General features: G+C 37.0%; 1 long non-coding RNA gene across 1 annotated transcript in view; it reads right to left on the reverse strand.

The window, feature by feature from the left end:
• Nucleotides 1–2,813: 2,813 nt before the first annotated feature.
• Nucleotides 2,814–17,904, reverse strand: part of LOC122177191 — a 15,761-nt gene continuing 670 nt past the window's right edge. Inside the window, exons 2-3 of the long non-coding RNA XR_006177973.1 lie at nucleotides 15,994–16,085; nucleotides 2,814–3,004 (exon numbers count right to left, since the gene is read on the reverse strand). This is a non-coding gene — a long non-coding RNA (uncharacterized LOC122177191). The remainder of the gene's footprint in view (nucleotides 3,005–15,993; nucleotides 16,086–17,904) is intronic.

Consider the following 17,904-nt stretch of genomic DNA (forward strand, 5'->3'; position numbering starts at 1 on the left):
TCAGTGAGCATTATTCTGTTCTCATAGAAGAGCTTAGTCTACTTTTTTTGTAACTTTGCTTTGTCAGGTTTTTCCTGTCCCCTGCTAAACCAACCAGTTTTAATCCTTGCAGTCTCTCTGCATAATATAACCTCGTTCTGCCTGAGCTCTTCTTTGCCTACCTCTAAATCATACCTTAAAGAGCCATCATCACAACACCAAATATAGTATATTAGGGTACATCATTTTCCACCATACATTATTTTTATTTTATATGCTGTTCCTTCTCTAGCAGCACCCAATCTACATTTTTGAAGACCATTACCTATTGAAAAAAACTATTGATTTAGCTAGTATTTTCCTGATTGAAGCCCTCACATTGTGCATAAAATGTGGAAAAGGCCAATAGATCATTCACGAGATACAAACATAACTTGATCTAGTACATTGGTGAGAATATGAGGAAGCACTGAAACTGCTGAAACTGCTAAAACTGAGAGTTGCTTTAGGTAATGAATGCATATGTAAAGCTCAGATTTTGTCAATTTAATGAATATAGCAGTATGATCACATAAGACTGAAAGAACAGAATTTCAGCAGAATGCCTTTCTGTCACTGAAAGGTTGAAACGGTACCTGATATGTTTTTGCTACTTAGTCTGAAAAAGTATTGTAGTGGCAGAGGTTAGGAATGCATGAGAAGGTGATTTGGATTATACAATAAGAGCAACAGAAGAGTTTTTCTGTGAGGGAAGGTGTTTTAATAGCAAAGTCAGCACCTGTTCTGAGCCAGAAGGATTTTCAAATGAGCCAGAATTTCCCTTCCTTCTGTCAATCTGATGCTTCAGCCTCAAGAACTGAGTGTTTTCATTCTGTGTATCCATAGCAGTAGAAGATAATGTAACCATAAAAGAATTCTAGTCTCTGCCCTTCTATGTCCTCAGTAATGTTTTGCTATTTTGAAACATATGGTAAACTATGGGAGAAAAATGAATTTGTACCTTTGGAGAAAACTTTACCAAGTTAGAGTATTGGAGTCCAATGTGGACCACATCATGCATATGTGGTAGCTGTGGGAAGTATTCAGGTATGATAAAAAATAATTGTAAGAACATATTGGCCCTGTCTTGAATTTCATCATGTCTTTCAGAGATGCTGCTTTCAAAATAAAGATCCTTTTGTTTGCTTGTTTGTTTCTTTGTTTCTTTGTTTAATCTAAGTACCATTAATGTTGGTAATTCATTCATGTGCAGCTTACATCTATGTGTGATTCTGCATTTTCAGGCTACATTTTTCTAAACACCGTAGAGCTGAATCAGGGTTTATATCTTTGACTATCTCTAAGTTTCTTTATCTGTCCGAGGCAGCAGGTTTCTTATCTGACAGCCTTATAATTATGGAAGCATCTGCATACTAATGATTCAGTGCTTGCATAAACAACTGGCCTTGGAGAAATCTAATGAACTAACTTGCAGGATTTGATTTTGCCTAATTAAATGTAAATAATGTTTAATGTTGTATGTGACAGGATTTCTCTGGAAACTTACAGAGTTTATGTAACCAAAGTGCTATTATGAATGCAGAGTGAGCACTGTATTGAACATTATGAAATTGCATGTCATATTTTGTTTTCAGCTGTTATATATCTATCTCTTTATTAGAAAATAGAGAATATTTAATGTCTGGTGTGGCCAGTGATAGTGTGTATCAGGAGATGCTTGCACTGTACATAAGTATGTGTCAGCCTTTAAAATGTTCTTTCCTTTCTGGCAAACTATGAAAATAGAGTTTGAATCAGAATCATTTGAGTCAGCCAGAAAAAAAAAAGAAAAACTTCAGTGTTTACTTTTTCCTCCTTTTCTACAATATTTTGTGACAGCAGTTTGAGATTCTGAATCTTTATTTGATCATTCAGTATAAACCGGGTAGAGTTGGATCATCATTTGCTAGGTTGGTTCTAGTGTTGGGTACAGAGGAATATGCACATCTTAAACTTTTTATTTCTATAAATCCTTTTTAAAGGCAGAAAGTGTTAAGGTTTTTGTCTAGGATTAGAGTGTGGAAAAGCCTAGTCTTCATTTGGCTACCTGAATGAACTACCAATCGTAGTTTATAGGTAATAGGTAGTAAGGCCATTACCTAGGAAAGACACCTTGGATAAGATGATGGGAAAACGGATCTAATGGACATTTTTCCTTCAGAAAAGAACCGTCAAATGCAAAACCATGCAACTAATTCATAGGAAGATACTATGTGGTATAGCAGGCATTCAGAAAACCAAAGAAGAGAAAGGTAGCATGGATATCATCACATGATTTGATGGGACCTGAACACATTTTTCCCAGGATTTTGTTCTTCTGTCTGTATATCTATATGTATATATAGATATATCTATAGATAGGATATTATATAGAATCTAGATAGATTCTATAGATTCTTTTTAAAATAGGTTGAATCTATAGATTCTTTTTAATCATGAGAAGGAATTTTGAATGCACTGCTCTACAGCTGTAAAGTTATCAGTATCTCCCTTACAAGGTCCCATGACAGTATATGATGGCAGAGAATTAAACAAATGCTCTACTACTCCATGGACAATCTATAAGGGTTAAAATCATGCAAACAAGTTTTTTTCTCATATAAAACATAAACAAGTTTTGAGAGTTGATTAAGGAAAGTCTATGAATGTTGCTGTAAAAAGAAAATAACTTTGCTAACCATGATGCTTCTCAGTAAGGCTAGATTTTGACCCTGAGTTCTGCCTTATTTCAATGTGGCCCAAGCTCATATTTTCAAGTGTTTGGAATTCATTTTCAATGAGTTTACAATTGAATGTACTGGATTTAAACAGACTTTATTACAGTGTTATGCATATATGAAATAAAAACCAGATTCAATACATCTTCATTTGGTTGATGCATGATCCCAACTGGATTTTTTCAATCACGTTTCTTGAGGTCAGGGATGGCACTGCTGACATACTTGGCATATTTTGTATCTTCTGGCTGTTCTGGCCATCTGTGTTCCTGAAGACAAATGCAGGTCAGACAGTGGCAATCAGTAAAAAAAATCACATGATATTATATATACACATGGTACTAAATTTGTCTTTCATAATGGAAACCTTGTATCTTACATGCAGTATATTCACTTCTTACCTTTTGTTATCTTCTATATCTTTTATTATCATTATTTTATTGGATATTTCTATCACAATAAGTTATTTGACTCATAGTCGTTTTGTTATTTATTCCATAGGATTCAACATTTTTTAACTCTATTTTTATATCCTTTGCTACACAAACTTTCAAAATCAAATAAAGGGCTGAGATCTATTCTAACCTAGTTTGTGTGATTGGGCTCTATTTATTTTCGTGTTTCCTTTCTCACTCCCACTTGAGTGCACTGAGTTTCCATTAACTTTTCATTCTAAGTGCAAGTACTGATGAGTACATGAGTAAGATTGAGCTTCAGATCCAATGATGTGGAAAGCTGAATTAGATCTTCAGTAGCATCCTCAAACATGTACAGCCACTTGCAGTGAGACACATTTGCTCTAGCTGTGGGCACAAAGCAGGCAAAGCCATAGAGAGCTGAGTTTCTTCCCCCCAGTTTTTTTTTTTGGTTGGGGGTATTTTGGGTCTTGGTGTTGTTTTTTGTTTTTTGTTTTTTCTTTCATTCAATTTTATTTTTATTTTCCTTTTTTTTCCATGTCTTTCTTTTTTTCCTTCTTTTTTTTTTTAACAAAGCAAACATTCGGGCTTTTGCCAGTTTGTGATTATCTGCCCAGTACTGCTGAGAATTCATTTCAGTAGAAATATGCTTTGTTTGCATTCATATTGTGTGTATAACTATCACTCTGCAATAATAATCCAAGGACTTGTAAGTGACACTTGAGATAGGGCAAACACTGCAGGGAGAGGAGCCAGTTAGAACCTGATAATGTTTTGAGAATTAATAAGTAGGCCTAGATATTTTTCAGTTTTCAGGGGTTATTTGCTGTATTGCATTCCAAGAATGTATCTAAATATATATGACTACAAAAGAAGTATTTGAAAAAAAAAGTTTTGCCATGTTTCTGGCGTGTCTTACGACATCCTTTCTTTTTCTTACCAAATATGTTCAGAGCTTCTTTATCTTAATCTAGCCTTCCATATTTCAGTTCTAGAGTCACAAGCACATGCTCCAATTTTAAATTCGGTGAACATAAATAAAACTCACCGCACAACAAGTATAAATGAATTCAGTTTGGTGGAATTCCCTAAATACTCAGTATGGGACTTCTGATACGAAATAGCTATTTCATGTGGATCCACATTCAGATATATAGTGGTATAATGCTCAGACATTGTAAGCCATTTTCAATCAGCTTAGAGCTTCTTCAGCACCCTTAAAGAGTAATGAAACTGAACATGCATGCAAGGCACCTTGCTTTGCCCTACAGCAACAGTAGTCATTGGTCTGCTTCTCACCCTTTGTTCTTCATTTAGCTAGACTGCTGCAACACTGGTGAAGATGCTGTTAATAAGACTCCTAGAAAAAGTAGCTGGTTCAATGTAAGGCATTAATCCTGGCACCTTTGATGAGAAAATCTGCATCACAAGAGACTGTGGCAGAAATTCAGGTGAGAATCAGGAGCTGAAGTTGGCCTATAATAGTACTTAGGCTTTGGTTTAAGCTATCAGTATGTGATTGAATGTAGAAATTTGGAGAAGTTGTTTGGAAAATATATAAATATATATATATTCATTTGGGGGGAGGGAGTGCACATATCTTTTGGATTCTTTATTTTCTCCTTTGGATAAACTCTTTATAGCCCACATAATGTTATGAACTGAACTTCAAAGTCGCTGCAGCCTATGCAATCCCTGAGTTTTATCTTTTTTTTCAGTGAAGTTATTCCAGATTCATCTACATTGGTGAAATCAGAGACTAGCCAATTATGCTTAAGCTAATTGATAAAAATAATTTTGCTTCAGTTTTTTACTGACTGACTGAGTGGTTAACACATTTTCATTATGTTGATATCATCTAGTTTCACTTTGCAATGCATATCTATTCAGAGTGGAAATGGTTAAATATGAAGAAGCCAGGTTATTACACATTTCAATTCCAGAGTCAAATATAAAAATTTCTATTATAGGGACAATTAATTACATCTCAAAATGGCAAATGTGCATCCTTGTCAGGTAGAGTGTACTCTGATGGCCTTTCCTCAAACACTGAATGTGGAGATTTGATCTCTTCTAATGGTGCTGAGAAAAGGGTAATTACGCTATGGTCAAAGCTAATTTGCTTTCTGCCAGATGAACTGTTGTATTTTATTGTACGCTGACATTTTAAAGTAATTACGGCACTGTTGACCTTAGACAATTCCAGTTGTATCGCTGTCTACAGCTGCAGCGTTCTACCTTTGGCTGGCAGACAGCGGCTGTAACGAGGTAATGACACGGACAAAGAGCACCATATGGGGCTCCTTTGAGATACACAAAGCCCAGTGAAAGGAAACAAGAAAATTTTAACATCATCATTACAGTCACACATTTTTACAGCCATAAAGGATCCCATCCCCCTCATACCCAAAATGCCCCAAATTGTTTACTTGTTTATGTACTGTATATCTGTGTGTTTTTTCTTCTGTAAATGACAGTATGCATTAAGAAGAAAGAGGTCAGGTAGAAATGAATGTGACAGACTGGTCTTCCTCTGACATGAGTTCAAAGGCTAAAGACTATTGATTGAGATAAAAGCCTAGGTTCTTATCTAATGTTAAAGACACTCCTTGTTGTCTGAAAGCTGTGCACATAATTAGACTGAAAGGAGAGCACTTCATCCAGAAAATCACTATAAACTGAGCTTCATTAAACGTAGATATTAGTTAATTTAAAGGAAGAAGTTATTTTTCATTGATATATTTTAATGGGGGTATGTCTGCTTGTCTTTTCTACACGAAGAGATATAAACGTGTGCAGAGTTCTTCCTGGTTAATGTATCCCTGCTAGGAGAGAAAAATAGATTACTATCACTCACAGAGTAATTCTTTATTCTCTTGGAGGAAAAAAATGCAGGATATCGAACACAAGAATTTACAATAGTGAAGAGCTGGTAGAAAATGTAACTTTACTGTTACATTAAAAATTTCCCTCCTGTTTTGTGGTATGGGTAATAGAAATGTTCACTTCTTCAAGGCAGGCAACAGAATTTTTACCTGTGTCATGTTCTACAAATTACGTGATAAATGAAAAGAGATAGTGGAAATGATTCTGTGATTGTAAATCGGTTAATCTCCATTGGAGTTAGTTTTGCACAATGAGGTTTTGTTAGAAATAATAAGAAAAGGGAGATTATGGTTGGCATGCGTCAGAAAAATTACATCTGAAGAAACAGGTTAGGCCAGCATTCAGTGTTGCTCTTGGCTCCAAAATGATAATATCACTTCTTAAAAATCTTGTTTTCAATTTTGCACAGCTCATCCCGTTGTTGAATAGTAGATGATGGAATAGCCCATGTATCCAAAAAGCCTGTGTTTTGAGAATTCCATCTTTGTAAAGAAGTTGATGAAATGTGAATGGTGTTTCAAAAGTTAAACTTTGATCAAACATAGAAAGGGCTGCTCGCCATGAGCCAGCAGTGTGCCCTTGTGGCCAAAAAGGCCAATGGCTTACTGGGGTGCATTAAAAAGAGCGTGGCCAGCAGGTCGAGGGAGGTAATCCTCCCCCTCTACTCTGCCCTGGTAAGACTTCATCTGGAGTACTGCGTCCAGTTCTGGGCTCCCCAGTACAAAAAAGACAGGGATCTCTTGGAAAGAGTCCAGCGGAGGGCCACAAAGATGGTGAAGGGCCTGGAGCATCTCCCCTATGAAGAAAGGCTGAGTGAACTGGGTATGTTCAGCCTTGAGAAAAGGAGACTGAGAGGGGACCTGATCCAGGTCTATAAATATCTAAGGTGTGGGGGGCAGAATGGCGAGGCCGGACTCTTTTCAGTGGTGAGTGGAGACAGGACAAGGGGAAACGGCTGGAAACTGCAGCATAGGAAGTTCTGCACAAACATGCGCAAGAACTTCTTTACAGTGAGGTGACGGAGCACTGGAACAGGCTGCCCAGGGAGGTGATGGAGTCTCCTTCTCTGGAGATGTTCAAGACCTGCCTGGATGCCTACCTGTGCGACCTACTGTAGGGAACCTGCTTTGGCAGGGGGGTTGGACTCGATGATCTCTGGAGGTCCCTTCCAACCCCTACAATTCTGTGATTCTGTGATTCTGTAGCTGGCTGCTTGCTGAAAAGTTCATTTTTGTTCATTTTCTGGTCCAGTAGTTATATGTAAGAACAATACAGTTTTGAAATCAGTGTTCAGCCTTCTGTTTTAAATCCAGAGTCCAGAATGTGCCTATGTTATCTATGTATACATATGTATATTTGTGTTATATATGAATTTTGGAGTATTCTACTTTGATGTTGTTACTTACTCCTTTTGCAGTATTTCTGTTATCCTGACCTAAAATAGAAGCCCTGGTGGCAAATGAAACAAGAGCCATCACTCTGTACGTGAAAGAACTATGTAATCAAATACCAGGAAAAACACCATCCCTGCATCTGAAAGACAGATTGACAAGGGGTATAGCTTATGCCAGCTATTTTATGACAGTGGTTTTTACAGGGATATCTTGCAGAAAAGCATGAAGAAAAGCCAAATAAATAAATAAACAAACAAATAAATAAATAAATAAATTAAAAGATTCAAAGTAATCTGGAATTAAAACATATATACATTCTATCAGTAACATAGCATAATGCTGTAAAGTTTTAAGAGGGAGGTAGAGCAGGGCAATATATACTAATGAAAGACAAACACTTGTCCTTACCATATTACCAAGGTGATACAAAGATAAATAAATATTTTTTCCAATAGTTCATGTTCACAGAGCTAGCCAGAGTAGAGCTCCAACAGTGTGCAATGGCAGAGCAAATCTTTCTCTTCACCCAAGACATAGAGCAAAAGTAAAGCACAGAAGAATTCTTGCTCCATTGGTCTTAAGGTAAAGAAGTTAATTCTCAGACATCTACCCATCAGGATCAGTGACAAAATGATCTACATGGCAAAAGAGCTACTTATCCCAAGATGTATAAATTTATATTTTCCCAGGGAATTAGGTTAGATAGCACCAAGGGAACTGCGTTCTGTCTACACTCCTTTGATATTTGGTTTTAATCTATATGGTGGCTGTTAAAAGACAGATGGAATTTGGGGCCCAAACATCTCTGCTGTAATCTGAGTTTAGACAGTGTAATTGTCTTTTTATCCCAAACTCTGCACATGTGCTATATCCTATACATCCTGTGTGTGCTCTGCGTGCTGCAACAGCTAAAGCTCAAAATGGACCCTGCTTCTTGCACAGACAGCAGCTTTAGTAGATTGAGCCAGAACAGGTTTATCTTCCTAGCCAAGCTAAGCTTGTCTCAGCTGGAAATTGCTCTTTACATCCTGGATGGCTCCCCTGTAAAGAATTACCAATTGCACCTTATTATTCTTATTTTATGCGGATTCCATATGTGACATGCATGGATTGCTATTCATGCAGTTTTATTGGGAAATGACTTGGAATACGGCATGAGTCATTTGTGATCTTCTAAATTAGAAATGGGAATGCATTTTTCTGAATTATTATCCCCATATTATTTTCTAGGTTGAAATTGTTGATGATGCTACCTACTTTTCTAAGATGAAGTCCTGACCCAAGAAAAGATCTGCTATTGATCTTTGTGGAGCCAAATCTCCACCCTCTGAATGGATTGGACTTAGTTGTGCTGTTGAATTGAATTCTATTTAATGCAAATTTCTATAAAAGCTAATAGGAAGGATGAGAGTTACATTTCCTGATGGAAAATTAGATTTACTGAATAAGCAACAGACAACAGGAAAGCAGTAGTAAAAAAGAGGAGTCGGAAAATGGAGACGTATTGGGAAGAAAAAGATCCTGAGAAGGAAAACTGACAAGTAGGGTATGAAATCAAGATGAGAGAAAGAGGAGTTGAGATATTCACATAACGGAGGCACTGTAGATTAAAAATTGCGTAGTGGTAATAATAGAGAAGATTAGGGAGTGAAAAAGGAAAAATCTCTGAGAAGCAAAAAATGAAAATTTCAAGGTGAAATTACATATACATTTTAATATAATATGGCACATTTTATTTCACAGAGGATTTTCATATAACATTGTTTATCTCTGAAATCAGGACAGAAGAATCCCTCTGAGCATTTTGCACAGGAAGTAATTCACAAGAAATCTAGAACATTTTTGAAATTTTCTAAAGGTTATTTTCTTCTAAAACAGAATGACTCTCCTAACCTCATTAAAAAAGTGCTCGTTTTCGATATGAAGCTACGTAGTGCTATGAAAGACAGTAACTCTAATCAAGTATATAGATTCATTAAGGGACATACTAGATCTATGTCAAATATGTGACCCTCCAATCTGTGTGCAGTTAGCTGAGGCAATACTATCTCCTCATTACTATCTTGAATTTATTGTCCATGAAATAGGCTGTTGCCTGCTTTTCTATCAAAACAAATATAAAGACTAATCTGGCACATAAAAATGTAAGTCAGAATATTGATTCTTACCAGAAGATCTAGATATATTTTTGACAATAGTCTTTAGAAACTGTTGATATTTTCCATAAAAGTAATAACACATTTTCTTTTTTTTTTTTAGGGATCATTTATTCACAGTAGGTTTTCATGAATTTCATGCTAAAGGAACCAACCATTTTATGAATCTCTCATGTACAACATAGTATGTTCAGAAGGTTTAAAATAGGTGAGCCCATTGATGCAAACAAGTCATGGAAGTTGGGAAATAAAATTATGATAAAAGTGCGCACTCCCCCACTTTAGACAGGGACAACTCCCACTGGACCAGGTTGCTCAAAGCCCCACCCAGCCTGGCCTTGAATGCTTCCAGGGATGGAGCATCCAGAGTTTCTCTGGGCAACCACTTCCATTGTCTCACCACCCTCATAGAAAAGAATTTCTTCCTAACATCTAGTTTAAATCTACTCTTTTCCAGTTTAAAGCTATTTCTTCTCATACTGTCACTATATGCCCTGACAAAAAGTCCCTCCTCAGCTTTCATGTACGTCCCCTACAGGTTCCCAGTGTTCTCCTTTGTAGGTTTCTCTGCATCCTAAATGGAAAATTTGGGAGTTTTCAGTGTTCAGCACAGACTTAGCTCTCCCTTTTGCTATGTACTTTCCATCCATTTTAACCAATCTAATTACATAATTGATTTCTATGTATAATTCCAAATAGAGCAGCCCAACTTCAAGGATCAGATCACAACCGAATTTAGTGATTTCACGGGTGTTCATGGACTTTCTATGGCCTTTAACTCCATTTGGTTAAGGTGCTATATTTATTTTAGTAAAAGTTTGTTACATTTATCTCATCAAAGCAGAGTGCAAGATAGCTTCAGAGCTACTTGTAATTGAGTTCATAACAGTTCAGGAGCTTGAGGGCATGGGTCTTCAGATGTTAAGGCAGACAAAAGGTGTGATTTTAATTCATCTTTATCACAGAGTTCTTCTATTTCAATGAGTTAAAACAAAACTTTCTTGAGGGCTGTGACAAGGAAAATTTGCTACTGGCTGTCCTACAAGAATTCATTTATCCTTAAAATGGCAGGTTACAGGAGCTGTGCTTTTAAAAGATGTTCTCTGGAGGTGTTTTTGTGCATGGCTTAGCTGGCTGTGCAAAGTTTATGGGTGGTATCATTCACCCAGCACATGCTGCCTTCTCCCCACATCAGCATGTGGGAGAGCAAACTGTCCACCTGAAATGCATATTCCTTTTCTTTTCTGGAATCTGTCAGATTTTTGACATAGAGCATAACTACGAAGCCTGAGAAAATTTGTCTGACTGAGTGCCAGAGTTTTCTGAATTGTACAGTTTGAGGTTCGTATTTCTGCTCTAGCTGGAGAGGAGCTAGCAGTGTTAGCACCTGGTAACTCATTTTGCTATCTCTGTGACAGGGTACAGTTGTTCTTCAAAGTGCTGTAACACCCTTATGGAGGGTATCACACCTGCTGTGAAAAGCTGAGATATATCTCTGGTTGGGGATGAGAAAGAGAGAGGTCACTAAAAGAGGAGGACTGGACCTCAGGCAAATGGCAAGTGCTAAAAGATTGTGGAGAGAGGGAAAAAGGCAGCACATATTGCCTGTGTAGTGCAGCAATTCTTTATGAGCATTTTATAAGACAACTGAAATGGGCAACATTTAAACTATTTGGGTATCTGAACTACTACACTGTTTTTAAGTTCTGATATTTTTCTCTTCAATTTTCATAATAGTTATATTCCTTTCCATGTTTTCACGGTGGCTGTTATGTTACTGATGACACTGAAGCATGTATATGGGTGATCCCACAACTGTTACTGCACTTAATTGTGCTGTAGGAGCATCATACTGCGTGTGATTACCTTCAGTTCATGAAGAAAACAGAGTCCACGCATTTTAGTTTTGCTGCCTTATCACTTCAGGTGGAAGACAGAATTTCTAATCTGATAACAGTGTGCATCCCATGCTGGCACAGGAGTCTGTTTATACAGGCTATGGGTGGTTCGAGAAACCTCTGAACTGTCACGTACCATCTGAATTAATGAGGCCATATAGGTCTAAGGTCCCTAAAAAGACCCATCTAGATTAGAATCGATTAACCCTACAGTGGACTGTATTGTATTATGAGTGACAACAGATGTAGGTTTTATTTAAGCATAATTTTATAAAGATCATCAGCTGTAATCTTTAATTAGTGATGATCACCCATATCTTGACTGTGGTGAAAATGTCTCCGAAACTACAAAGCCATATATTTGAAAAGGAAATTTTTGAAGAAAAATAAAAGTCAGAGGTATGATTTATAGAGAGAAAACGTGTTCATAAGATTCAGCATGTCCTATATAGGCAAATAAAATACAAAACCCTTCAAGTATTTGAATTATTGGCATGAATTGATATATCTGTATTCTTCATGTACTTCCAGCTTCCTACTGAAAAAGTATTTCACCAATTAAGTGTAAAAATCAACACATGGCTGGGAGACAGTATAACTAACAGATAGATGTGCTTCAAACCAAATGTGCAGGTTTTAGCTCTACTTATCAATTAAGAATTCAGAAATAATATTCACCAGGGTTCAAAACTGTTGTCTCTGTAGTCAGCTGATACAAACCCTGGAATCCAAATACTCCCGGAACATATACACTGAAATCTAAACCCACCTCTTTTGTATGTGGATCACTGAAAATATACCAACGTGGTAAAAAAAGGAGTGAAAACATAAACTTAAGAAATTATTTTGTCTTGTTAAATATTGCACATCCTATAACTCTGCGTAAGTAATTCCATAAAATAAATTGATAACTTGCTAACATGCCATCTAAATGACTCATCACCTGTTTGCACAGTGTTCATGGTGTCATTTATAAAACAGTGCTTCAGGTGAAGGAATTCAGTCTGAACAACAGGCTTTACTCAGTTATCAGACCTTTTTAATTTTTGTTTTCATATCACAACCTGGTGAACAGGCAGTCATCACAGAACCTATCTAGCCTTTAATTTCCCACCCCTCAATGTTAAATGGCCAAAATAAGAGGTTGTTTTGGAGTGCTTATTGTGACCGTAATGAGGCCTGACACTTGTGACACTTCAGCCATGCAGCCACCAGCAGTTCCATCACAACAAAGGAGCTCTGAGTGCAACACATTGTACTGGTCGGGAGAGTTGTGAGTTTGCAGCTTTGCACAGCAGGTGTGGCCGCACATCTCTGCACCCCTAAATACACACACTCATCCAATCTGACAGATTAGACAATGGCACAAAAAAATGCATCGCTGAGGCTTAAACAAAGACTTCATCTCCAAAGAGACAGAGCTTTGTGCTTAATGTGTTGCCACTGCTAAATTTTCCAAATGGAAAACAATGTGTATTTTATTAATGAAAAACAAATTGAGGCAAAGCGATGACAAATGCACTGGGTTTTTTGACATTTGAAAAAGTGTGCATTCTCTTTCCTTTTAATATTTACCTTCATATCATCCTGCAAATGATTTTGTTAATTAGTTGTATCTTTTGTATGCTTCACACAACAAATGCGAGGAAGCTAGGGAACCACACTAAAAAAAATCCATCACACAAGAGAATACAGTTTAGCAGTCTTTTGTGTAACTAGCTGCTTGTTTCTTTAATACCTATTTAAACAGAAACACAATTGTATGAGCAGGAGTCTTTAAAGTCGTCACTACCTTGGTGCTTGAGAAATTTATTTTTAAAGGAGGAAAATACAGGAAACCTAATTTTCTATTCAACTTAACAGCAACAGAGCATTAAAAAGTGAAGCTAGAGATGTGCATATTTACCATATGGGAATGAACTGGGCATTAATGGGCTCTGGAGGCTTATTTGGAGACAGCTGCACTTATCATGAACCAGGAAAGGGAAATAGCAGCCCTGGTGCGCTGTAGGTCAGTTACAAATGTCGACTTCAGAGAGCCATAAATCTCCAGCATTACTTCAGCAGCCGACTCTCAGAACACCCTTCTAGCGTTTTCCTATAATTTAAAGATTATGTAAGGTGTATAGTGAGCGTGTTCGATGAAAATATTAATTTAGAGATAAATCCTGTAAATGCTCTAAAGCAGCAGCTTCTGCTGAGCAGGATCATCTTCTGGTACATTTCAAATAGGAATTGCTGCTAGTTTTGTCAACAGTAGGAGGTCATGGAACGCTGCCAAATAAAACACGGCCTTTTTCAATAAAATGCTTTCAGTTCTAAGTAGTCACAGAAAATCTTCCTGTACTGTTTTATTACTGATATTTAAACTTTGATATATTGTTTTATATTGACAATTCCTTGACTCAGAAATCTTAATCATGAAATAAGCTGAAGTAAAAAGCAATTAATCACAGTTAACTCCTTCTGGCATGTCCAAAAAAAAAAAAAAAAAAAAAAATTAAAAGTATTTTGTTGTTGCTTCTGAATGTTTTAAAGGCATTATCCTGGCTCACAGATTTTATACCCCACTGTGAGGCTGCTGGTTTTCAAAATCCGATATTTACATGTTGAAGTTTAGGGCTTTTAAGAAAAGTAGCAAAACTTCTTAGCAAATTAACATTTTAATTACTGTGAAATAGAAAGGGGGCTGTATTGTTTTAACTCCATCAGTGTGAGCTATAGGAACAGACCTTTCAGCTCATGATAATAGAACCTTGTGGGTATGTATGCAGATTATTTGGTTTCTGCCTTGTTGATAACATTTTTTTGTGAAACATAGGGATAATGAAAAAAGAGGAATGTGTAATTTCCAGTCTTTCCCACAAGACAGAGTAAAAACAAGGTTAGCTAACATATTTCCTGTGATTTCACCTGACCTGTCCATGCTGTTTGTTCTATGTTCTAGGTTAAACTGCAATTTTGAGGTAGTTTACCCTTCCCTCCTGGAATCCATACAAACTGACTGCGTAAATCTCCACTCATGTCAGGAAGAATGCCAGTAAAATAAGATCCTATTGAGAAGTGACAAATATAAAAACATATCTGCAATTCCTTAACCTTTGGGAAAACTAATGGATTAACAATTGCATGGGGAGTTTGATACGTGCAATTTCTCAAAGTCCAGCTCATTATACTTCATAATCATAACTTCCACTGCCATAATGCCCCAAAATTGGTCAATTGTGAATGATCACAAGGCTCAGTAGAAATCGTGCTTTTTTTACTTCCAGAAGTGATGAATAATACTGCAGAATCAGTTTCTAACTACTGCCATTTACCTACTGGAAACTTTTTGTTTTGTGTTAGCTCATGCCATGAACCCTTTCCAGAGTCTCTCATTTTCTGAAATTCTCCTTTTCCATGAAACTCTCCTTATACTTCCCACATTCGAAAATTTTCAGTTATCAATATTTCAGCCCCATTTAGTTCTGCTGCCTGAAAAACAGTGGCACAATAACCTTTCTATGTTCTTGGTGTGGGAAAGAATTTTCACTGGTACTAATGAACAAGTTACCTGTTCTAAGAAAAAGTTCAAACAAGCTTCTTCCTTCTTAGAAATATACCAGTGTGCCAGTGTTTGAAACACTCCAACTATTCTCATAATTCTTTTTTCATGCATAAATAATGTACTTGATAGTGTCCCATACCATACTCAAGTGAACACTCTTAGTTTTACGATAGGACTGATGTGGACTAATTAGTGACAGGAGATTTTGTTACCTGGACATCTTGATTCAACCTGGGAGAGGACTTTTTCATCTAATGAATAAAAAGAGCTGCTGTTCTTTGAAGAGACAGATAGACAGACAGACAGACAGACAGATGGATAGATAGATAGATAGATAAATTTAACTCTACAGATAAAGATTATAACATAACATATACTTACAGGCCACACTGATTACACAGGCATGAACTGCCTTAATACTGATATATCCTAAATTCACCACATATCACTCCTCAATCATAATGCTTTTATTTAGATTTAGTGTTTTTTTAAGCTTAGAAAAAGAGACTAAGACCTAAACATTCTATGTGCTTTTGTAATTTCCTATATCTGTTTCAGTAGAAGGAAAAGAAAATTCAAAGCTGAAAGACCCATCTCTTTCTGGCAGAGTGACAGATAGCAGCAGCACTGAAGTAGTTTACAGAGTCTTTTAGGGGGATAAACACAGGGCCGTCGTTCTCCTCCTCACCAAAATCGAGTTATCCCATCCCTTCCATCTTTTTCATTCTATCCTTCATCTTCCAGCTTACATAACATCTTCCTTGCCTTGGACTTGGGAAAGAGTTCAGCTTTCACTGTCCCCAAGCTGGCTCCCCATGCAGGCTTAATTGTCTTTCATCTGACACTATCCCAGCAATTCTCCACCAGCAACCACCAGTTGCAATGTTTGATCTCTCCTACCTTCAATCCATATTTATTTGTACATATGTTCTCACTTGGTTGTTAGCCCTTCACCTACCTGACATCCGGCACCTCATCTTTCTCCAGCTCTTATCTGATGTAGTAGCTCCTGCTCTCCCTTCAGTTCCACTGGTTCATGATTCCTACCTGCTGTTTCAAGGCATCAATTCTTCTTAGAATAAGTATTGTCAAAGTCAATTAACAATACAAAAATATATAAATGTTACCCAGCCACATTAGATGTATTCTTTTGGTTGACACTTCACATAAAATTGTGTCCTGAGGCAAAGAACCAGACTGAAAGATTTCAGCTAAAAAGGTTAAAATTTAGTAAAATTAAAAATGATTTAATTATAGTAAAACTATGGGAAATGTCAAGTAAATTAAGCCCTAACAGGAATATTAGGCATACCTTGATATAACAAAGATAACAGTATGTTGGTTTTTTTGTTTTGTTTTGTTTTTGCATGTAAGATAAAGGGAAAGATAGAATATAGTTATGTAAGTGTTAAGTAGATTGTTATTCTAAACAAATAATTCATTTAGTTTGTTTCTGTTATGTTTGTAGTTTTATAATCTCTGCTTTATAATCTCTAAAAAATAATCTCTATAATCTAAATAATCTCTAAAAAATCTGCAAAGCAAAATTAAGCTAGTTTGCCTGAATTAGAACTTTTTGCCTTGGGTTTCAACTTGAATTTTCCTTATCACAGTTGGAGAAGCTGGAGCTGGACTGAGCATCAACAGATGAAGTTCTTGTAGCTTTCATACTTCCCTCCAGGCAGTTTATTGCCTGCTCTGCTCTTGCACAGTAGGGTTTTGAAAGTTGCTAGGGATCTGACAGAAAACCAGGTATGAGTCTGAGTGCATTCTGACAGAGGACTGCCTGTTTCAGGATTTGAGGGGGGAGACAAGGCTTTGTAAATGCATTCAAGCTTACATTCTGCTTTGCAGAACACCTCTTTTGATGATGTCTCATTACTGTGATGAAACTTCTGTTTATTAGAGAAGTCCAGACTGGCTGTTGCGTAGAAGTTCATCCCCCGCTGGAGCTACTGATATGTAGCTCTGCTACACAGGCAGATGTGCCAGTAGGTCCTAATAGTGCCAGATACACCAGCTTGATTTGTCCTTACCAGCTCCTACAGGGCAATGCTTTCATCTTTATATTGTCACTCTGTGGTTATCAATAGTGAATACGCTATTGTTAAGGTAATTCTAGCGTAGCTGCACAAATGAAGCTGTCCTTGGAGTGCTCCCAGAGCATCAGGGTTGGTGGTTGCCTGTCCTCATCTGCCTTACACTTACACTGCATAAATGGCACTCTCTGCCTAGATCACATGCCTGGTCACTGCGGTGGGGCACCTTGCTGACAACTTGGCCTACATTATAAATGTTCTGTGGATCCCCACCATGGAAAATGTGTTCAACTACAAAACAACATCGGATTTTAAATTAACAATAATGAATGCTGGAAGTTTGCACTAGGGCTTACACTTTCAGACAGAGAGATACTAAAACCTTGCTTAGGAAAATTAAATGTAAATATTTCGGTATTTACACAGCTTTGTGAGAAAGTACTTCAAGCAAAAATAGTAAATGGTGTGAGAACAACAAGGGCATTACTGGTGCTCCTTGTAATTGTCATTACTCTTCAAAACTAATGGACTGGAAATTACAAAGAAGATTCTGGTTATTGGGTAAAATTTAGAACTACAGACCAAACTTTTCGATGGAAAGAACGGCTGACTGAAAACTACAGATACCATAACAATGTATAAGTAAGAATTCTTAATGAACTTTATACCAACCAAATTGTTATTCCAGTTAAAATTAAGCAGTAGGTCTGGAGCTCAGCAGCATTCAACTCACATAAGCTACTTGACATCTGTTGGTTGGTTTTAGCTGGCCAGGTGAGTATCGGAAGGAAGGAAGGAAGGAAGGAAGGAAGGAAGGAAGGAAGGAAGGA

This window comes from Lagopus leucura, unplaced genomic scaffold (genome assembly GCF_019238085.1).
Source record: "Lagopus leucura isolate 7727_CA_CO unplaced genomic scaffold, USGS_WTPT01 Super-Scaffold_810, whole genome shotgun sequence".
Lineage (NCBI taxonomy): Eukaryota > Metazoa > Chordata > Aves > Galliformes > Phasianidae > Lagopus > Lagopus leucura.